Here is a 25056-nt window from a genome sequence, read left to right on the forward strand (position 1 = left end):
ATGTCGGCTTTGCTATGACTTTGGAACTACTCTTCGCTTCAACCAAAATCTTTTTCACGCGTTGTTGTCGTAGGTTATTCACTTCTCATCAATCGTGATCAACCGCTTCAGAAATTGCTCGATTTCGTTACGTTTCAGTACAGGTTCGCAAATAGAAATTCGATCGAGTAAATTTTTCTGAATCAGATCACGTGGAACCCAAACGTCGAGCTTCTTTTCCTAGCCGGCTTTCTCTAAATGGTTGGTTTAACACTGTTTGTTGATAGCTGTTCAAGCTAATGGCGATATGATTGCTGCTTACATGCTGGTCTTCCTAGACTTTATTACACTAACGCTATCTCGTGTGCAAAAGCTCAATAATTTTTTATGCAATCATTGCTTATTTATTTAGTTTCCCTTTTTTACCAGCGTATCGTGCTTAGCGAAGTTTGCAGTGTTCAGTCCGTATTCAGTCCTTCGCTCTATTAAACCAATCTTCTCCGATACCTTATGTAGATGTTACTCTCATCTTGCTCCACGTCTTCCCTTTAGTATTTCCTTCCACCCTTACTTACTTTACTTTCTTTGATTCCTCGTCAGTTTATCCAAACCATCAGCTTCGAATTATTTATTTTTTAAATATATTTTTCGTTCATTTTATTTATTAAAATGGGGGTTTTAATTTTAATCGTCTTAACTTCGTTCTATATACTCTTTAGAACCTCATCTTCATTCTGTGAAGTTGTTTTATGCACAAAATCTGTTAAATTATGTATAAAATTTAAGTTATTATTCTTGGAACCGTTATGTATTATAATTACAATGATTTTATTGAAAATATAATTCAGTTTCATAATAGTTATAAATAAATGATCAAAGGATGGAGAAAAGCAATAAGACTGAATTGAGGAAAGAAAATATCTATTACGTCCGGTAGAAAGGTTTAAAGCCATCTAAAATTTAATATATATTAATGAATTATCCTTCCAGTTATTCTCTATGAGCTGGAATGTTTTTCAGTGATGAGAAGTTATTTCATAAAGATTGTGATGGAGATGAAAATACTACTCTATTCTCTTAGATTGGACGAGATGTTAAATGTCACCAATAAAGGGCTTTTTAGAGTAGACATTTAATTAGATCATAACTGAAACTCAGTTTAGATGATGTGGATAGATTAAAAAGCAAAAAATCCAAAAATATTTCTAGGATGTCTGCAGACGTAGAAGTAGCTGGACAAGAATGGTGGCCTAGAAGAAGGCTAAAGACAAGATTTTGCAAGGATTAATATGAATACAACATAAACAATTTTGTTTGAAATTTAAAAGTTTCGTTAAATAATAAGTAAGATTGAAAAAAAAACATTGTTTCCTTCCAAATGTTTTTTTTTGAAATGCCAAATAATATATAACATCCAATGAAAAATTATTATTTTTGTTTGCAGTTAAATTTATGCTTAAGAGAACTAATAAAAGGTACTCTCAATCAATTTGCTTTTATTAACGTTCGTCTTCTCATAATTGCATCTGAATAATAATAACCAGCTGTGTTATGTTTAGCGAAGTTCGTTATTGTGTTTAATTCTTCGTGATTCCGTGAGATTGCCCCAAATCAATGTTCTCCGAAGTATCACTTTATGTAGATGGTCGTCCCTCTTTGTTCCAGATCTTCCTTTTGGGTTTTATCCTTCCACTTTACTTCCTTTACTTTCTTTGATTGCTCTACATCATTTATATTTCTCAAATGTCCAAACCATATTGATAAAAAAATTTGTCATTAGGCTACTGTGATAATTACTTTAATTCATTTCTATTAAACAATAAGAAGACATTTCTACCATCTCCGGATATGAACTCATAATATTTTAAAATTAAACTGTTGTGTAAATTATTATTCTACTGTCTATATAGATGAAATGATTTAAACGCATAAAGAAACTGTACGAATGGTTTTAATTCAGTTTTTTTCCATTAATTTCATTTGAAATGTTCAACAGATTTTATTTTACGATAATTTATTAAAATAATTCTATAAATTTTGTAATATATTATTTAAAATAAAAAACGTATAATTTACGTTAAAACGAATTGCAGTAATTTATAAATAGATTTCGTAAAGAAATATAATTTATTTACTTTAAATTTATTTATTCAGTGACGTAATTATGTTACTGATATTACGTTATTAAAAAAGGAAAAGTAAATAAATATTTATAAATAAATTACACAAAAAGTGAAAAATAAACGAATAAAGAATATTAACAAATTTGTTAAAAGGGAATTTTTTTATTTCATAAAGTGAATGGGCATCACTGATTCAGTCTCTGGTGAGCTGGACTCTCACCTGTTGCTGTTACGTTACTCATTCACCGTCAGTTACAGTTTTTGCTGTTTGATTACGGTTTAGTTTTACGACGCGTGTTTTATTCCTATCGTTGATTTGTGCTTTTAGTTTAATTTATTATGTAGATAAAACAGATTGTGATGATTTCTCACATTGTTTTCATTCAGGTAAATTGGTTCTATTTAATAATGACTTTTTTAAATTATGAATTAATTTATACATTTCCATCTAAGTATTAAATATTCTGTAAAATCTATAATTTGAATCGGGAGAAATAAACCCTGCTCTGTATTAAATACAGAGAATACGATAATTCTTCTGAATGATTTTATTTTTCAGTTACCAAAAATACAATTGATCGTTTCTCTTCTATCAGCAAGATTAACCAATTTAATGAAATTTCTTTTCATATTGTTCTCGATGAACTGAAAAACGTTTCAGTCTTTAGCTTAATGAACATTTTATACGGTTTGCATTCCTGCTGGGCAGTACCAAATGTCAAATTATTTAGTGTTTTCAGCAAATGCAAGAAAGGATTGCGTAGTAGTAGTAGCAATGTTTTATCATTTTTTATTAATATCATTTTCAGTTAAGCAGTGAAGATAAATTTGATTCTATAATTACTCATCAAATTAAATCGATCTAAAATGTTTGTTCCTATTTTTTTGGCTACATAAGTTACAGATTACTACACAAGTTTCTTCGCACTTCTTTAAAAATGGCCCTTGTATAATAGAAATAAATATATGTGTATAATGCTTTTTACATAACAAAAAACCATTCCTACGAAATAAAGCTGTTCCAGAAAAGAGAACATACTTTCCCTTGAATTTAATCTAAGATCAGAAATTCAAAGTTGTCTAAAGTTATCAAAAATCAAAAGCTCGACATCTTTTTAATGATTTTTGTTAAAATTTAGTTTTTCTAATCTTTATTTTCTGAAAAGTAGTCAATTTTTATGTATAAGTTGACAATATAAATATTTCTTTAAAAGATTACTCAATCTCGAGAATAGAATTCTAAACAAATTGTTATAAAAGTCAATTATCAAATTAACTTTTATTTCAAATTTTCTTAATTATTAATTTTTTTCAATAAACTGTTGCATTTAAAAAACCATTCTGAATTATCACTTTTAAGTTGTATTGTAATAGATTTGTATTAGGAAAATATAGGAACCAATATGAAATACAATTAAATGTAGAAACAAACACTTTTAATTATGTTTAATGCAATGTAATTTATGTACTCTGATTTACGGGATTCAATTAATAGTATTACTGCAAGAATTGTCAACTTAAGACACAGTACCAAGACTAATTCTCAAACAGTGCTTTGACAGTAGCACACCAAAAATAAAACAAAAATATGACCAGTCCTGAAAAAATAATTTTCCTAAATAATGAATTAATGAGAAGGTATTCTTTAGACCGGTTTCTATTAGGTATCATACCTAAATGATTTAGATGACCTGAATGAGAAAAAAATTTCTCCTGGATATTGCATAACCATTCTTAAGATTACAACTATTCAATATATGATTTATTAAAAAAAATAAGAAGCGAAGAAGTTTCCCTTGCTTTTTTTTTACTAAGTTGAATACATGCTGCATATCATGGCATGCCATGGACACTAAAACGTAAATATTATTTAACCACTTAATGATACCTTCAACCTGTTCACCCAGAAAAAGAAATGTCTGAACATTGAACTTTATTTTAGAAAAAACTACACCGATGGACCTTAGTTATTTAACGTATATTACAGATGTAAGAATGACTGGGGGAAATAAGGTAAAACAATAGACAATGCTGTATAACCTTTCTGTTAGAAAAAAAAATGCCTGTAAAATATCTGGGAAGTTTGTTCCCCGAAAAATTATGATTTGAATGAATTGTGATGGACCTATGTAAAAAATGGATAATTTAAACAATTGAATTTTTTCTGGAAGATTTCAGATAAAATTTCATTGTTCTTCTACAGTATTCATATTAACTTCTACTTCTTTGACATTTTTCAAAGAATATATTTACATTAAATAATTTTAAATTCATTATAAATTTATTAAAATGTGGATTAAAATTTTATAATAGCATACTTTTCGTTCACCTACTACCTTACAAAAAATTGTAACTGAAAACTCGTCTGGAATCTGATATTTTTAAACAAAAATTTAAATAAGAAATTGGAAAATCTGAAAAGTAGGGGAAAAATTAATGTAACCTAAATTTTATTTTATTTTTTTATTGAACTTTACCCTCAATACTTCCTTATATATCAAAAGTTTATATCTGAAACCTAAATTAAAATATGGACAAATAACTGATGTATAAAAGACTTTGCTGTTACTTCCAATAATTGTTTTTACATAATACAACTTTATTAATTCGAATAACTGTTCCAGGTAAAAGTCGTAACCTCTGTTTTCATTCTAACTAGTTTTATATCTTAATATATGATTTTTTTCTAAAACTTTACGATTTGTATTTTACTTTCACTTGCATCATAGCATCTAGCTACAAGAAGGAAACTACGGTAATCAATCAAAAAATGGGGTATGAGTTTTTTGCACTTCTCGATGTTTCATGACCCAGAAACCCCAAAAAACAAAAAGGTGGGGAGTAATGTTCTTACGTATATACCTATCTACGTGTTTGAAGCTTGATAACTTGTGACTGGATTAATGGATTTTGATGAAATATGGCATTTGTTGGTAAAATTTTGTGGTCAGTATCTTCAAGGGATGGGTAGATAGTTTTTTTGGGATCAATTTTTTCAAATTTTTCATACATAACCCCATTTTATATTTAAATTAATACATGCGTACGTACTTTTCTTACTATTTTAACAAAAATTTTTCCCCCAAATTCTGCCCCTTCCATAAAAATCGAAAAGGTTATCTTTTTATCTATTGCATATTTTATAACAAAATTTTTGTATTATCGATTAAAATATTAATTTTTAATTTAAAAAAATTATTCATGTGTCATTATTTTTCCACTATATAAGAATAAATAACCAACGTTAGGAAAGTATAACTACTTTTGGTAATTAAGTATTAACGCCACCGCAGCTACAGCTTTATTTAAAAACAAAGTAGTCAATCGGATTTCGGTGGAAAATGGGCCGATATAGAGTTTAACATAGATTCAAAACAGTCTTTTTATTAATTTTAATAATTTATATTTATTTATTTTATAAATATAATTTAACCAAACTTAACCTACGCTCGCTTCGCTCGCTAACCTTGACTAATTAACAGGAGTGTTTTGATTATTTAAATAATAAATAATTACAATTACTGAATTTATTAAATAAATACTCAAAAAATTACGGTGTTAATTAGTCAAGGTTAGCGAGCGAAGCGAGCGTAGGTTAAGTTTGGTTAAATTATATTTATAAAATAAATAAATATAAATAACAATTTATTAAAATTAATAAAAAGACTGTTCATTTTCCACCGAAATCCGATTGACTACTTTGTTTTTAAATAAAGCTGCAGCTGCGATGGCGTTAATATGTAAGTACCCAACTTTTTTGCGAGATATTCTAATTCTTCTTTTTGTGTGGAAAGTAGAAGTATTTAGTAAGTACATGGAATGATAAAGAGAATTTTAGATAAAATATATTAAGTTCAGTTAAAACTGAACTCAAGTTAAAATTTATTATCCAAGTAAAATTTATATTCTAGATTCATTACAATTTAAAATAAAGAAACCATCAAATAAAGTACATAACTCTTGTTAAATAAAAAATTATGTAATACGTACGGGTTAATGAACACGTGGCACTTAATTATTAGAATAATAGTAATAATGTTAATAATATTTGAATATATATATATATATATCGTGTGTGTGTATATATATATATATATATATATATAAAAGTCATACATGGCTTTATTCAGGATGTAAAACGAACGGTAAAAAGGTGTTAGTGAACTGTTTTTTAATATATACGGGTGTATAAATATATATTATATGTATGTATGCAGTCATTGTATCGTATTGCTGCATGCAGTTGAGCGCTCAGGGCTAACCCGCCCTCTCCCAATGCAACAATGTGTCTGTCCGCCCAACTAAACTTGTAGACATTTTACATTCTCCGTCATAGACTGCTACTATACAAAGTGTAATATTTATATATATATATATATATATATATATATGTGTGTATGCAATAACGACAAACGTATATGTGTATGTATGTATATGTATACCATTCTATCATAAATCTGTTACAGTATTATAGTGTATATAAAATAATCAGGTCAGCTTTTTAATACCACTCAAGGTAGAAACATTAAACAGCTTGTGCAGTAGACATTTAGATTTTTATATGCGTGTATATTTACTTTTAAAATAAAATAACCATATGCTAACTACCACCCAGTAATTACATAAATATTTTTGTAACATGCTCTGTAAATTATTAATAATACAGGAAAATAAAAAGGGTATTGTAAATTGGTTATGATATGTTATTAGTCATTTGTAAAACACAAAACCGAATTCTATGAAATCACAAAGTCGTAATATTAACTAAATTTATATTATTATAATATAGTAAAGATCGTCAATGCATTGAGATCCAGCTTTTATGCATACCATGATTAGTTTCATTAAAAATGTGAAAATAAGTAATACATTTTAATAAAAAAACATAAAAATTTGTAATAAATTAAAAGATAAAAACTTAAATACCCGTGGCGGAATGGTAGCACTTCGACCTTTAATCCGGAGGTCCCGGGTCCAAATCCCGGTTAGACGTGGCATTTTTTATATGCTACAAATTTCCATCTGGGGTAATGACCGTAGCATTTGAGCCCGTAACACGAAAGGGATAAAAATAATACTGTAAATTATTTTTTACAAACTTCTACTTTATGAAATCCCGCCTAAATTAAAAACAAACAACTACTCACTATTCGTTTGGCACTTAAATTAAAAAAATATAATTTAAAGAATAATTGTACTCTTTTTACTGCTTACCAGTTTTATTATTAATTTTTTAAGTTTATTTTATTTGACATATTTTGACCTCCTTTGAAGCTTGATACCTTGTGACTGGATTAATAGAATTTGATGAAATATTGCCAGAGTCTAGTATAGATGGAGCAATGTTTTGGTAAAATTTTGTGGTCAATATCTTCAGGGGATAGAGTAGATAGTTTCTTTGGGATCAATTGTTGCAAAATTTTAATTTAATCCACAACTCCGCAACTTTACTTTTACCTTTGCTCTATGGAAGAACTGTATGTAATGCACTGTTTTACAATAAAAAGTACTATTACTCGATTGCTGTACAATATCTGTCCACTTTTTTTTTATAGGTATGATGTATGCATAACGCCTGAAGTAACAGATGATCCAGTCAATAATTGCTTTTTCTGAGCGTAATGATTTTTATTGTATGGTCAATTTCTTTTGTGAAAAGATGAAGGTGTCTCACTTATAGGGCTGAAAATTGGTGGGATTGTCATCATATGCAACCATACTCGCATATTTCGCTGTGTGAATAAGGTAACGAGAAAGGGATGAGTAAACGGGAAGCCACTTCACTCTCACTTTTTCTATCGCTCCTGGCATGGTGCGTTTGCTATTAATAAAAATTAATGTTTTTGAAAAATAAAAAAGACGAGAAATCAGTAAATTAATCAAATTAAGAAAATTATTGAATTGAAATGACCGTTAACTATTTCAACTTGTGTTCTTGATGTTTCTGCTTGAAATAATTTAAATTTCAGAATGGCAACAGATTGATTTACATTTACACTTGAATAATCCAATACTGAATAATTATGAGGGGAAAAATACACAATAATTTGAAAAAAAAAATACTACACCATGTAATTTTTCTTTAAAAAAAAATCTTCTACTGATAAGAAAAAAAAGAGACTGCCTGAAGAAAATCAGTCTTGTCTATCTTAATAAAAGTTCTGTCTCTAAAAGCTTGTTACATTCAATGTTATTAACGTCGAGCTTTTTTAAAATTATGAATTTTATATAGACTATTTGTTTTTGTGAACTTTTTCTACAGTCTGTAACAATATGTTTAAGGTAATATTCTGGAAGAATTTATTTTTCCTTTTGTTTTTCAAGGTTAAAGTTTAGGACGTTATAAAAATTCTTAAGAAATATAAAATAAAATTCTTTGTATAATTTTTATCGGTTATTCTCTTTTTTCTCCTGCTGAATTGAATCGGTGAATATAATACATTGTTTTACAACAAAAATGATTACGATATTTGTTGATTTAAAGTACCTTTTCTAATCTTTTTTATGGCTATGACGTATGTAACTCATTAAAAGTACAATATCCAGCAGTCATATATTGATTTATTCTCTGAAAGTAATGATGTTTATTATGTAACCAGTACCAGTGGTGAAGAGAATGACGGTGCAACTGTTACGATTGAATGTCACCTATATTCCCCGTAGTCTTGATTTGTTGATATGCAAAATATATTCGGCTCAGTAATGAAGAGAATGAGAAACCAATTCAATTTTTCTTTTTCTTAATAATAGTGGTTTGAGGTGATTTTTTTTCTTGAAAATGGATATATCATGTTTGGAAGTGACTCGTTTTAAGATTGCCTACAAATATTAGAATGTTAGTTCTAAACATACAATTCATTTAACTTTTACTTTTTTTCTAAAGGAATTTAGAAACTTTTTGTTAAAAAATATCTTTAGTAAAAGTACTGTAATTAACATTATTAATTGGTTATATTTTACTAAAATTAAAAAAAAAATTAGTGTAAAATTTACTGTTTTTAATTAGTAAAATTTTAATTAGTTTAGTAATACCTACACTATAGTGAAAAAATTAAATAAATCTGTTGATTTATTATTCGCTGGGGAAATATACACACCCAAATTATTATATTGGCTAGTAGTCTTCGTTCCCATAGCAACGAATAACCAACCAACATCTTGTTCCAAGATTCCACCTGTCAAGGTCTCTTTCCCATCTATTATAGATTATATCTCTTTAAATATAATTTATTTATAGTGGTTTTTTATTGGGTTGTAGATATTTAAATAAATTTATAATTTATTTAAATACTTAATTATCCTTTTTTTGATAAAATCAGTTTTTAATTCCATATAAGATGTAAATAAGATTTTTTGTTGCATTTATATAATTACATTATATATCTATTCGTTATTAGATTTAATAAAACTAGTTATTTCATACCAATGCATAGATGTATTTAAAAAGGAATTTTAAATTATACGTTATGACTTATTCTATAAGGAATAAGTTAATTTTTATTGCCAATAATAAAATATGATTCAAATATAAAATCAAACGAAGTTCAGGCCAGATGTACGTATATGTAATGAAGTTTATACCATTAATAGAAATGTTTAAATTAAAAAAAATAATAAAAGTTAATAAATCCATTATTATACGGTTTATTTAGATAAAATTCTTAGCTCGTATATTTTGGTATCTTAATTAAGTGTTTATATGGTTTCAGTTACGTGTAAATATTATGAAATTATTTATTTATTTATGCATCATTATTTAAGTGTATCTCTCATTGCACTACTAATGGCGTTCACGATCCGTTGAGAAATTGCTTTAGAATTAGAAATCATCTACATTTTCATTTCTTCATCTATGAATATTCTTGTGTCATTTCATTTTTATTTTTATCACTCATTTTTTCATTATCTTTTATAGGTGTTTAGGATTTGTAAGAATTTTATCCCATAATACAAAAACACCTGTTTCTTATTAGCATTATTTTAATTAAAAACTAATTTTTTTTTATTTTCTAAATGTCTACAAATACATTTTTAAAACTAAAAAAAATCTTGTTTGAAGAAAATATTTTATGATCTTTCTATAGTATATTGTTTATTTTTTGTTGCATAAAGACTAGATTACATTCATTATAATTTCATATTAAGCTATATTGCATTTTTTATATTTTTATTATTATTATTGATTGTGGTTTTTATTTTACCCTACCTTAAGCTGTATTAAAAAGAAATATTCTGTTTTTAATATTATCTAGATTAATAATGTAATTCTATGAAATAAGTTTCATAATATCGTACACAAATCATATTCCATTTTAATATTTAGAATTATAAATTTTGTGAAATTGTTATATGATAAATGTGACTTTTTTTACATTTTTATTTAAGAAATCTTTTACTATTCAAAACCGTTTCAGCATAAATGCTTAGAATATAATATATAATACTTTGATAATATAGTCTTTTTATAATACTGTTAAGATTCTTCTTGTATTTTCCACTGTAACAATCTTAAATGAATTATGTAATTGTATATATCTAAATATATATATATTTTCATTTTTTCGCTTCGCTTCACTCGATCCAGTTATCTAGCGATGTGCAAGTATCCTTGTTTTTTCTTAACAGAGACAGTTTAAATAATACAGATTAGGGTTTTAATATTACTAGAAACATTTTTTTAGTTTTATTTATTTATAATTTTTAAACCGACTTCAAAAAGTAAGAGGTTCTCAATTCGAACCGTATATTTTTTTGTTATTCCGTTCATAACTTTTCAAAAAGTGTACAAATTTTGTTAAATGTTCTTTTTTAAACAACACTGGATGATCCTACTGTGGTGCCACACCATTACCGAGTGGTACTGAACCATTAAAAAATGTATTGAGCAAAAAAATCCGATCTAGACACGTAGAAACTTCTGCATTGAATAAGTTCTTCAGATTATTCGATACTTGACAGATTCTTTGCAAACGAGTGTGTCTTTCATCGGGTCTTTCCGTTTTGAAACTTTTTAGGTTAATGCTTTCTTACAACAATCGATGTGAACATTCTTTAGGCGTTTTCGTAGAAATACTTTTATGAATCAATAGAAAAATGAAGTAATTTTTGCTTTTGTGTTTCATTTGAGAGACGCTTTGAAATCAAATCATGTCGATGTTCCCTTTTAGACTGAATTTTTTTTGACAATTTACACTTCATATATTCCCGAATTTCAGGTAGCCTTTGCTCATATATGATTTTAGACCATTGACTCCGAATCCTAAGCATCCCTTCTTTAAATCGTTTTGAACAAGCCTGTTTTGTTTCAAGAGAACGTTGTTTCTCTTCTTTGAAACATTATATTTTTATACTCAGAATAAAAAAATAAAGAAAATCTAATATATCTATATTCAATATTGAAACCAGAAAACAATTCAGACTCACCCTCAGAAAAATCAAAAGGGGAACGATTAGTCTCAGCAAAAATCCAAGAAAGAAAAAAATAAAAGAAACGAAAAAAATCAAATATCTAACTGAAAATAATGCCAATCAACTAAATTAAAAGACTCATAATTAAAAATAAAACAAATAATAAAAAACAATAAATATGATTTTTTTTTCTCTCAATCCTTAATTTTTACATCGATAAAGTACACAACTAAAAGAAAATACTTTTTTTCAAATAATAGAGCCAAATTTCAAAATTAAACAATATTTTACTAGAAAGGAAAAATAATTTTATCATTACGCTCTTAATATAATCTTTAAAACTTATTTTTTGAAGTCGGCGCCAAATTTTAGAATTTGCTTGATGGTTTAATTCAACAAATCTTGTGTACTCGTAAATAATTTAAAATTTGGCATCGACTTAAAAAAAAATAATAAGTTTCAGAATTTGTATTAAGGGCGTAGCGGAAAGATTGTTTTTTTAATTTCTGGAGTCCCAATTTTTTTCTATGACTTTGTTGTTTAATAAAACGTTTTACACCAGATGCTTGCTTATTAACAGCCTAGGCTGTTTAAAATTAAATAAATAAATAAATAAAACAGAATAAGATATTTTAATCATTAAAAACCACTCCATAATTTCAACGATTTAAATGTACGTTTTTAATACAAAATATTGTTTCATCTAAGTATTGTGTATTTAGTTTGACTTAAGTATTTTAATGGTTAGTTTGATTAAAGTATTGAATCTGTGTTAAATTAATACATTATTGGATGTCTGATTACGCATGAACCATCCTTAATTAGAATGTTGAAGAGTAACGAAATATAGTAATAAAATCTAGTAATTAGTGTTAGATTGTTTATAGATTGAATCTTAATTGTACTTATTTATCAAAATAATTGATATACCAGTTTAAACTTAAATTATTTTATAAACGATTAGATTAATTTAAAAAAAATCAAATATAAAAAAGTCCACCTTGCAATAGTTGTGTAACGCCAAGGAAAGCTGTTTAAAACACTTAAAAATAAAATATTATGTTTACAAAAGAAAAAATAGGAATCCTTAACGGTCTAATAAGAATAATTCTAATTTTTATTCTAACCTTACAAACTTATGGGTAACATAAAATTTGAAACAGAATTGATGGAAGAGTTTTGTTTTAATTTATAATGTTCTTTTTACCTATTCTTATCTTTTTAAATTGTTAATTCAGAAATGTGAAATATACTTTGTTAGATATTTACTTGGACACCATTAAAAAACGTTGGCAAAGTATTACACTACTCTACCGGTTACGCTGGTCAAGTCATATAATACTTTGGACGACTTTTTAATTGGTAAACCTTTCCGGCTTGGCCGGAAAGTCTTTGAAATTCAGTCATTAAAAGTCTTATTTTTAGTTTCATAAAAAGCGTTTAAATATAAGTAAAACAATCCAAAATTTAAAAAAATTTAAAAAGCCGTATCAGTAGGGCTTTTTTTATTGATTATAATGATTACCAAAATAAAATTTAAGCATCAAAATTTCATAATTTCAAATAAATATACTTTTTATTTTGGGGGTCACTCTTATTCTGTGAGAATCATTTAGTAAACATTTTTTTATAAAGAACTAAGTAATCCTTAAGAAAATAAAATAATTAAAAAATGAATATTTTAAAAACGTTGAAAAAATGAAGTATAGCTTTTACGATAGTAATGAAAAAATTGCTTTTTATTTTTTGTTCGGGGTACAACTACTTAAATTTTAATTGTCCTAAAGTGACAAAGAAAAAAAAAAATACCACAATTATTATATTTTTTGAGATGTAGAATAGATTTTAAAAATATTTCATACATAAGTTTAGCTTAACAAATTTTCTTAAGTTTTCTCTAAATCTAATATTCCCCTTCCAATAAAAGCTGAAACAAGAACGTAAAAATTCTCAAAAAATGTTCTATTCATATTTTTTCTTTTAATATTCTAGCTATATTTGCCGGGAAAGTAAAAGTGAACTTGACAAGCCGTTTTTGGTTGTAGTTCTTAAACAATATAAAGATAGCCAGGAGCAGGGGTTGGAATTTTTTTTCTACACCAGAGTAGGCTTTTCTGCCGTTCTATTCCTCACAGCCCAATATACAGCCGCCAAATTAACATGGCTCTTGTCAGTTACCATAAGTAAAGTTGCCGGACGTACACAAATATAGAGGCAAGCGGAATGTGTTGGAATATTATTTATGAGTGTTTCTCCAAAAATATTTTCTGGAACACTTATACAAAATACTTTGTCTTATTTATTACAAAAAGCCTTTGTTACAGTCAAAGTGGATATTTGTATAAAGATTAACAACAGATAATTGTAGTGCTACTATGTTTTCCACTTACATGCGTTTATTTTTTTTTTTTTGGAGAGGAGGTTTTATAGGGTAAACAACTATTTTATTTATGATACCCTTATTACTTTATAATTTAGAATAAAATAAGGTTGTAAAGTGAAAGCAATTCTTTTTAAATCTATGTAAGAATCAAATAAATATGTTAGGAGGATTAAAAAAAACGAGAAAAGGCAAGTTGCTAGCCATATATCAAGAGTTCCACAGACGTTGCTTAGCCCCATCGTTTTTTAGATTGTAAACAAAATGAGTAAATGAGTTAATAAGTAAATAAAATAGATAAATTTAAGAATTGTACAAAAAAATGAAGAAAATAAATATGAAAATTAATTGTTTTATTCTTTTTATCAATAATACGAAATTGTATGGTGAAGTAAAACTTCAATGAAGAAATTGGTAATACCTTAATTATTTATCAACAAAAAAAAAACCAACATATGTTGTAAACTTTTTATGAATTTAACAAGTACTTAACGTGGTTATTGTTTGAAAATTTCCATTAATAATAATATATATGTATAATTTATTAGTCTAAAGAACTGTATAGATAGTAAAGATAATAATATTATACAAATATAAATATCAACACAAATATTAGAATTAATATTCTAATATTTATTATTATTATTATTCGAAAAATATCACGAAGAGTCATCATAACGGGTCGTCGATCGGTCGGTCGTTCATTTGATTATGGGTGGAGCTACACACGTTTACGTGACTGATTCAAACTGAATCAAATGAACTGAACGAACGAACAAACGAACGAGTTTTAAAAGATGTATCTAGTTCTATGATCCATACAGTCTTGTTTTATTATTAATTTTATATATATAAAAAATACATTTTTGATCGGAAGAAAGTGATTTGCAGAAAAATACTGTATGAACAAGTGTTTTGACTAGTTTTTATTGATCTTTTTTATTATATGAAAAGTGTGGGAGAATAAACAATGAAGTCAAACTAATAATCATGTATCTCTTTGTATTTTATTATCTTCTTTATAATAATATAAATATATATTTAAGCCTCAGTGTTACGTAATGTAATATTACTACTTAAAAAAAAAATCTAATCTTGTTTCACCTGCTGTATAACAGTTTTAATATTACACCTGTTTTTTGTGGTTTATATAAAGATTTATTTTATTTTATGTACATTTAATGATTTAAAATCTTTGGGCTAGGTACAAACAAAAACAGGTTTTAACTAATGCTTAATATTAAGTAACATTAATAAAAAAAATGTGATATTCTTATCGGCTTATTTTTTTAAACGTTTCTTTTTTTTTAATATGTATGAAACATCTAGAAAATAACAAATTTTTATTAGTTTTAAAAGAACCGTTTTTGGTAAAAAATAATCTTTTTTACATATATTTTTCTGAAGAATAAATATCCCGTATATTCAGTTATGTAATTTCAAATTAATATTTAACGAACTATGCTACAAAACCAAATATTTTAAGACCCAGATTCTTCTTTGCTGTTATGTTTTTGTGCCCCCACTTTGCATAATTTTGCTTCTACTGTTTAGTTTTCTTTGCAAGATATGTGATGGAATTAATTTACGTTGAATTGAACGATTCTTGTGCATAATATAGAGCTATTTATAAATTAATTTGCAATCTAGTACAAAATTTGAATCCATATTTTTATTACTTTTTGACATAGTCCCCGCCCAAATTCAAACTCTTGTAGTATCGTGACACCAATTTGTTTATTCCTTCTTAAAAGAATGGTGCAGCCAAAATACCCATCCATGAGTTCATCATTGCTTTTAGGTGTTAAGTAGTCAGCCAATTCTTCAATTTTATGAACGGATGAAAATCAGATGATGCCAACTCAGAGCAATAAGAGGAAAGTTAAAGATTTACCACTTAAACTTGTTTAGTACAACTTTAGTCCGAACGACCTTTTTATACATTGTTATGTATAATAACGATTCCCTTCGTTAGCGTCCCTCACCATTCATTCGCTCTCCTAAGTTTTGTCAGCATTTCGCAATAAACGTCTACGACTATTTTCTTACCCAGCTTCATAAATTCTGTCAACAAAACTCCTTTACGGTTCCGAAACTTGTTAGCCACAACTTTTTATTCGAATTGGTTTATTTGAATTTTTTGGCAAGTGATGTGCATCCATTTTTTGGACCGTTCTTTTCTCTCGGTATTTATAAAACGAATCTATTTCTCGTTACCAGTAACAACAATACTGTCAAAATTTCACTTCCTTTATTCTGGCATTGCTAAAAAAATGTTAATATGTTCCCATGCTTTTCGTTTTGTGGGCATCTGTAAGTCGTTTGAATCTTACACGAACACAATCTCTCTGTAATGGTTCTTTAAAGAATGAACCTTGAAATTTGTGGAAAAGTTTCAGTAAGTCTGCCACTGTTTGTGAAGCGGCGTTATCAAGAACGTATGTTCAATTTTTTAAACACGTTCATGATTCACAGTGGAATGCCGTACTCTTTCATCCTCGTCGTGAACATGAATTCGCCCGTCGATAAATTTTCTGTGGCCTTTTTTCATATAACCATCATACATTACATTTGTTACTATTAACTGCGTACAACCGATGGTGAATCGCGGGTGTAGAAGTATCTTCTGTTTGCGTGGAAACGAATACTTCGGGACTGGTGGCCTTAACATTCCCTTCATATTTCACCACCTACTACTCGAGCTGTACAGAATAAAATAGCGACTAACTGTATTCGTAATGATATATAAGCTTAATTGATGTTTAATGCGTATGCGCTATGTTGACATGGAAACGGAGTGTTTGTTACGCCCGATCGGAGTTTAATTTGTAAGTAATAACCACGCGTGGTCAGTAAATGAAATTTTCACCGTTTGAAAGCATGTGTTTGAGTTTCAATTATCGGCTGCCAGATTGCGCTAGCGCTCAAACGTACGCTCACCTCGTCGTAAATAACATGTCGTCTGTGGCATCAGAAGGCGTTCAGTATTTTGCAATTAACCAAGACTAGAGTCTGTAATAAGATTCAGCGAGCGTTTCGATAACGTTTCAAGGTCGGTTCTACCATTGCTTAGAACATTTTTCACTGGTACAAATAATTTGAAGGATCGGGGTGTTTATGTAAGGCGAAGAGTTTAGGACGATCACGCACTTCAGAGGAAAATGTACAACGAATTCAATAGGCTTTTCAGCAAAGTTCGAAAAAGGCCGCTCTTAGCGTTAGGCGAGAACTCGCGGTCTCTCATATGACTGTTTGGTATGTGTTAAGACGACGCTTGCATTTCAGACCATACTGATTACAACCAGTACAAGCTGTTTGTGTAAATAACAAAGAAAACGTAAAGATTTCTGTGATGTGCTTTTAGCTGATATGGAAAACGATAGGTTCTTATTGTGGTTAATGTTTAATGATGAAGTAACATTTAATTTAAGCGGTAAAGTTTCACGTCACAATGTTCACATATTGGGAGTTGAAATTCCACACGAGATTCACCAAAATTTAATGTATGTTTGGGCGGTTTAATTTATAAAAATTTATGGTCCTTTCTTATTTGCAGAAAACACAGTAACAAGATATTCTTATCTTGAAATGCTGCAGGACTGGCTTTTCCCACTTCTATATGAAGCCTCTGAAGAATTGATTCTCAGCAAGATGGGGCTCCGCCACATCGGCACAACCGAGTTCGTCGTTTTCTAAATGAAACATCGCCTCAGTGCTGGGTAGGGCGTACGGGAGCCCAAGATTTGGCAATACACTCTTGGTCCCGAAGATCTCTGGACATTACATCTTGTGACTTTTTCTTGTGGGAAAATGTGAAAAAAAGTGTTATGTTCCATTACCTGCTGATTTGGAGAGTTGAAAACTAGAATAAAAATTTCAGTAACTTCTGTAATAGAAGACTGTCTGCACTGCGTTGCGAAAGAATTCAGCTATTATCTTGGTGTTATCCGTTCAAGGAATGGAAAAAATTTTGAACATTTACAACTTGATAGTTAAATTTTAAATATTTTAGATAGTATGTAATTTGCCTAGTAATGTAACAAATTTTTATTGTAAAACAAGTCAGCCAAGGCGAGCTCCGGGGCCGACCCAGGGGTTCCCTGGGACTTCCTGTGGGTAGTGGGCCAACCTCAGAACCGCAAAGCTTGCTTTGGTAGTAAAGTGCTAAATCAAGTATTTTCATACTTTATTATATTTTGTGAACAATTTTGTAAATTGTTTGATAGCTTTGAATTTTAATTAATTGTAGCCAGTGTATCTAATATCTATGATGTTTTCTTCTTCAAATCACATGTTTTATTTCAATTTAAAAAAACTCTTTTTAGTACATCATAGTATTTTTTATTAGCATTGTATTGGTACGTCCCTTCTAGTTTTTTTAATTTTTGTGTTTGTTGTTACTTTCTTGTACGAAGTAAAGGAAGTATTGTGATCACGAAAAATTTCAGTTTTCAGATTTCAACAGAAAAATCCATTTTTACCATCCCTGAATCCATTTTGACTAGTTTCGACGTGACGTCTGCACGTACATATGTATCTCGCGTGACTCAAAAAAGATAAATCGTAATATGTTGAAATTTTGGATTTAGGACTGATGTAATATCTGGTTGTGCACCTCCCCTTTTGATTGCAATCGGCCGAACGAAATGTATCCAAAAAAAGTCCAATATCAGAAACAATTTTGATTTTGGACTTTTTTTTCATTGCAGTAAGAAGCCCTCATTGAGAGCTTTTAAACGATATATCGTGGTACTTATTTTCATTGGTTCCAGAATTATAGCGAAATAAAATTTTAATTAATTAAAATGTGGATCTTGTAAGGAAAGGCACAAAGGTTCGAATGAAACTTCATCCCCTTTTTTTAATTTAAATATATTGATTTATTAATAGTTATTAACCTCTGATGTAAAACAAAAATTACGATAATAATAATTCAATAATAGCAATAAAAAAAGAAAAAATATCAGAAGTTATTACTGAAATAAAATTTCATGTACTTTTCATTTAAAAAAAAGAATGTATATATGAAATTTAACAGGCGTACAGGAAGTCATATGGTGACCATATCAGAGTTTTTAATTTTGTGTTGCCGCTCTTATGGTTTTTATTGGTTTCGTTTTTGTAAGTTTTATTTTGCTTTACCGTTTTATAAACTGGTAAAGTTTTAACATTGTAATGGTATAAAAATGTAGGAAAAGTTGTTTTAAATATATTTTTTTAACGTAAAATTGAATTTTTAAGTTTTGATTTCATCTATCTAAATTAGAAATATTACAACTGTGGTCAGATGGTAATGTTACTACTGTCAATATAATTTTATTTTATAAATAGTCAATGGAAATATGAAATAATTTTATAAAAATAAAGAAATTAAAATAATACTGTTAATATTTTCTTTAAAGATTATCAGTAATTTTATGCGTTAATACGAGTAATTACTAAAGTAATACTCAAATTTACCGTACTTAAAAAGTGAATAACTTAAATTTTAAAATTAATATATTTTTAAATTTGTGTAATAAAACTGGCCAGTGTACTCGGTTACTTATAACATGTAGACGGCTGTTTATACTATTAATCCTAGAAGGCTCATCCATTTAAAATGTCATTTTTATGCCATTATTCCATTAATATTTCGTTTGAGTTTTAAATTTCATTTTCCCTCTCTCTCTGCGCTTGCAGTTCAGAACATTTTTAGGTACCACTCTCGGATACTGGCATGTTCGACTGGTCACGTGCTACTATAACAGTTCTCGGGTCAAGGTTCGGCTCTGCTAACGTATGCTAAAAATATTTATTTAATACAGAAATTGTGTAGGCCTGTTACTTTTTAATTAGCTAATATTTTTTTTATTTTTTACTTGGTTATTTAACATATAGTTGATTAAAAACTTCCTATTTCAGATTTCTTAAATTCATAACATTCAAACGTAAATACTTGGTTACCATATTTATATAAATCTGCTAGAAGAAAAAGAATTTATTTATATGGAATTTTTTTTTGTTAAGAATATAAAAAACAATTTACAACCGAATCGCCCGAAATTCTTTAGAGAAATAATTTGCAATATTATAATGAATAAAAGGTAAATGGAAAAGTCTTCGTTTTTAAACATTTATTTAATAAATATGCTTTTGAATATGTTTTTATTATTTTTTAATCTTAAGTTGAACCGAATTCGATGGTTATTTATTTGCAATTTGAGATTATCCACTATAAATTTTCTAGATCATGAATGGGAATCAACCTTCAGGTAGCAAGCAGGCTACCATATCATTTGTACCATTAAGATTGTCTGTCGTGAATAGTATTTTACAAAACAAAAACCTGTGAATTTCTTTTCGGTGAGGTTTTTATTATTTTTTGCTTATATACTGGTATATCACTACAGTAAACAAAGGCTGCATCATTGCGGGTTTCCCGCAATCCAGGTCACCCGGTTCCTGCTAAATCCACTTGCGGGGCAGAACCAGTCCGTCGGTGGACCACATGAACTAGATTGAGTCTGGGACCACCCGCAAAGCTACGTGGAACCATTACGTGGAATTTGTAAAAGCTACCTGGTCTGATCTGCAGAGATCATTGTTTACGAAGTCATAAACCTCACACAAAGTTCATGAACCTTACTGCCTGCTGCTGTGAACAGTAATGACCACTATTACTGCCAAGAATCCAAATATCAATCGATTGCTACATTATACGTTTGGATGTTACTACACGTTACTGAAGGCTAACATCCATCCGGTTCCAGACACTTTGGTTTAATTTCAGACATAAATCTACCTTCAGTCCTACATCCAACCATATTGCTTCCAGAATTCAGTCTCTTTTACTGCCTGTCTTCAGGTGAGTCTGAATTACAAAAAAATGGATAGTCCAACCAAATTATGCTTAGAGAAAAAAAATATTGTTACTTGACTTTTATAAATAGAAATGGTAAACGGGCTTATAATAAACGTAAAAAAATAAATCCGTGAGCGGGCGGTGGAGGGGTGATTTAGAGGGTTGGGGGTAGATACAAAATTTCCAATACAAAAGTTATAGATCATGCAAAAATCTACAACTTTTGTAGAGGTTAATTTTTAACATAACTTCAAAATTTCCGAGAAAAATGGGAAAAACATTTTTTTTTCGTATTATTTTTAATGTCCGCAAAAATAATTTAATTTTGACGAAACTTGGTGAAAGTATACCTTTCTGTGTCTTAAATAACTACAAATTTTTTTGACGTCAATTTCGCCGAAAATCGCAGTAATACCATTTTTCACCCCTTTTAAACCCCCCAAATCAATCCTCCACCACCCCTGCTCACGCATTTGTTTTTTATTAAGTTTATTATAAACCCCTTTACCATTTTCATTTGTAAAAGTCCTGGTAACAATTTTTTCCCTCTAAATGAGTTATTTCGATCGGTCTATATATAGTTTTTCGAAAAACAATTAGATTAACTATTCTTAAAGCCAATTTATACTATATTTAGCAGTCATTTTTGATAACGAGATTTCCAGTATCCCAAATAACGTGATTTATTCTTTGCATCTTTTATAATAATTTATTTGCTATTTCGAAATGTATATTGATAATCTAGTAAGTATCGGCTACAATATGATGTTTTTGTATAATAAAGTTTTTAAAATTTTAAATAGCTTTATAATATAGACTTTAATCATTTTTCATTAGATTTGATAGATTTCATTCATGTCCCAAATGGAATAGAACGATTAACTTTTTTTCATTAAATTTAATACATAATTATAGAAATAAATAAATATATCTCTCCACTGATAAATTTATCATTGAATAGTTTCATAATTATTATTGATTTTGTTTACTACTTTTTCCTCACATAAGATAAGTTAATATTTAGGCCTAAGGTCATTATTTTCTCTAATAGTTTACGTATTGGAAAATAAATAAATAATGATCATACATTATTGATATGATTCTTCTTTAGTAATCGATTGTTAAAAATATTTGAATATTTGTTATGATTTTATTATATTGTAATTAATGTAAAATAATACAATAAAGTACTGAGTAAATATTAAAAATTAGAAAAACATTCTGCAAACTTTGTATTCTCATAACTAATCAATAACAATTTGTTTTAAGATATTTTTATATAAGCGACAGTTGGCAATACAGATTAATTAAATAAAACTATTAGTTTTTAATGATAAACTGAACTAAGTTTGTTTTAATATAACTTGTTTAAAGATATATTTAATATCACGAAAAGCTTACGGCCATCTTCAGTGATTTGTGTGTTGTTTTCAACTCTTAACATTGGTTGATGCATGGCGGTATTTTTTTTTAATTTGAAACTACTTCCTGTTTGTCCAATGTAGAATATTGTACTGCTGGATCTGTTTGGTTTATTTATTCCAGGGTACTTTTTTGTTTAATACATTAAGTTAAAAAAAATAACATCATTGAAGTGCGCCAATAAAAGCATATAGAAGTAAGTTATGACGTAAGTTGTAAAATATATATGTATATATATATATATATATATATATATAGAGAGAGAGAGAGAGAGAGAGAGGGGGGTGAGAGAGATATTTACCTCTATAATCTATATATATATATATAGAGAGAAAGAGAGGGGGTGAGAGAGATATTTACCTCTATAATATATATATATATATATATATATATATATATATATATATAGAGAGAGAGAGGGAGAGCGAGAGAGAGAGAGAGAGAGAGAGAGAGAGAGAGAAAGATTCACGAAGAATGCAACAAATTTTCAGGACACATTCTACTGGTGAAAATAAAGCATCTGCGAGAACCTGTGCTATATGAACTTTCTTCTCTGTTTTCACAGCAGAACATGTCCTGAAAATCTTCGTGAATATTCCTGGATATTCCTGCATATTTCCTGGATATTCTTCGTGAATCATCCGGTATATAATAAGATAAATTTGGAACGGTTTGACATTAAAAGTTAGTAGTTTTTTACGACAAAAAAAGGAAGAAGAATTAGTACATTTATTTACACTTTTTAACAATTATGATGATGTAAACATAAAGCAACGTAAATAACGTAATTATACGTTAACACCTACTGTTACACCTACAAATATTTACGAATTAATTATTTATAAAGTCATATTTATTTTAAGAATTAATGTAATTTTAAGAAATTAATTAATGTAATGTATTTTAAGCTGTGATAAAATAATTTTAATAAAATATGAAAATAATATTAAAGATTTTTTACCTATGTAATCTTTTTTCTTAGCAACTATTTTGAACTGCCGCCTCCGTGGCGCGAGTAGTAGCGTCTCGGTCTTTTATCCGGAGGTCCCGGTTCGCATCCCGGTCAGGCATGGCATTTTCACACACGCTACAGATCATTCATCTCATCCTCTGCAGCAATACCTAACGGTGGTCCCGAAGGTTAAACACAAAAAACAAACTATTTTTAACTATTTACTTTAAAAAATTCTATTAGTCCAATAAAAGGGTAATGTAATTTACTTCTTAAGATTATTTTTGTTAATATTTTGTGTTCACTTGATAGAAGCATTTTATTTTTTAATCTTATATAACTATTTTTAATACGTAAGGTTACTATATACGAGTATATGTATGTAATTTATATTATTATTCCATCTGCATATACTTGTGAAAAATTGAATCTCTTCCACGGGATCTCGGATAACAATTTCCCTTTTTAACGTTGCAGAATAAAAATTTAAAATATTAGACATCATGCGTATTTGTTAAAATTTGTTTATATTTTAAAAATGTATGTGTTACTTATTAATTCTTACTTATTCTTGCTTACTTAATTATACTAAATATTTGTTGTTTTTCCTTTAATAATCTAATCAATATAGCCAATTTAGCTGATTCTAATTTAATACAATCATTTTCTTTATTACTTATCAAATTGTGATTTATTGAAATATATGTAAACCTTAATATATTTTTTGTTTATATTATAGTGAAATATTTATTCATTTATTAATTTTTACAATATCAAGATCAGTCTGATACCCAGTAATATCACTCTGATGAATGACAAAGGATTTTATAGAGTTTAAAAAATTACGTGCCTGTTCGGGATCTGAACTCGAAAACTTCTGTTGAAATTTAATAGCACTACCACTCCCCCACAGAGCTCGCAGATCTTACTTAATTTCTAACACTTTAAGATTAGCATTAAACTTTGTAACTAACTTTTTATTTTAATTAGGTAGTCTGCCATATTAGAAAATCTCATTTTATAATATATTATATATGTATGTGTGTGTGTGTGTCTTGGGTGTTTGGTTGTGTACTTATATACACGTGTAAGAAATATAAATATGAAAAGAAAAACTATTTAATAATATCCTTTTTATAATTAATACTATAAAAAATACAAAAAAACAAAAAAAATACAAAAATATATTTGATTACATACAAAAAAATTATTTTTTTATAAAGCTTTTATTTAACGAATATAAATATTAACATTAATAAAAAAAGGAAACAAATTTAAAAAAAACCTCTAAAAAGTTAAAAATAAGAATTAAATCAATTTGAGAATTTTAAACAAAAAAATATATTATATATTAACAAATATAAAAATGCACGGAAAAATAAAAAATAAATTATATAAATATCTAATAAATAACCAATAAATAAAAAATAAATAAATGTAATAATTATTAAATTTTAAAATTAAAAGTAATGAAAATATTTAGTTAAATAAAAGCGTGGCGCAGTTTTTATAATTTATTTAAAACAGCGCAACATTTATTTTTACAACAATTAATCTTCATTTTCATTTTCAATAACGACGTGAGGAGGTGGAAAGGTCTGTTGGAACCTCTCCAGTTGAGACTGAGTAGCTACAAGTAACAATCTGGGAAAATGCACCCACTCGCTTTCTTTGTACGTTTTCTCACATAGTTGAAGTTCATCTTCGAATTCTGCTTGTAATCTAAGCTAAATTGAACGCACTCTTTCCGCTAAAAGTTTCATTTTAATTAATTATGAATTTTTATTTAATGAATTTATAATTACGATTACAATTATAATAATGATAATAATTAATAATTTTTCAGATTACCGTCAGAATGTAATAACTTTGTGCAAGATTTCTAAATTTAATAATTATTACATTTATTTATTTTTTATTTGTTGGTTATTTATTAGATATTTATATA

At 27.9% G+C, this 25056-nt stretch overlaps 1 protein-coding gene across 5 annotated transcripts in view; it reads left to right on the plus strand.

Annotated features, from left to right (window-relative positions):
• Positions 1–25056, plus strand: part of LOC142323932 (uncharacterized) — a 483338-nt gene that overhangs the window by 89368 nt on the left and 368914 nt on the right. The window contains exon 1 of one of the 5 annotated variants that reach the window (XM_075364307.1): positions 2425–2489. The exons of the other annotated variants lie outside the window; for them this stretch is intronic. The gene's annotated coding sequence lies outside the window, so the exon portion shown is untranslated. Of the gene's footprint in view, positions 1–2424; positions 2490–25056 lie in introns of those variants that run through there. 5 annotated transcript variants of the gene reach the window in all.

Source organism: Lycorma delicatula, chromosome 4 (genome assembly GCF_047948215.1).
Source record: "Lycorma delicatula isolate Av1 chromosome 4, ASM4794821v1, whole genome shotgun sequence".
Lineage (NCBI taxonomy): Eukaryota > Metazoa > Arthropoda > Insecta > Hemiptera > Fulgoridae > Lycorma > Lycorma delicatula.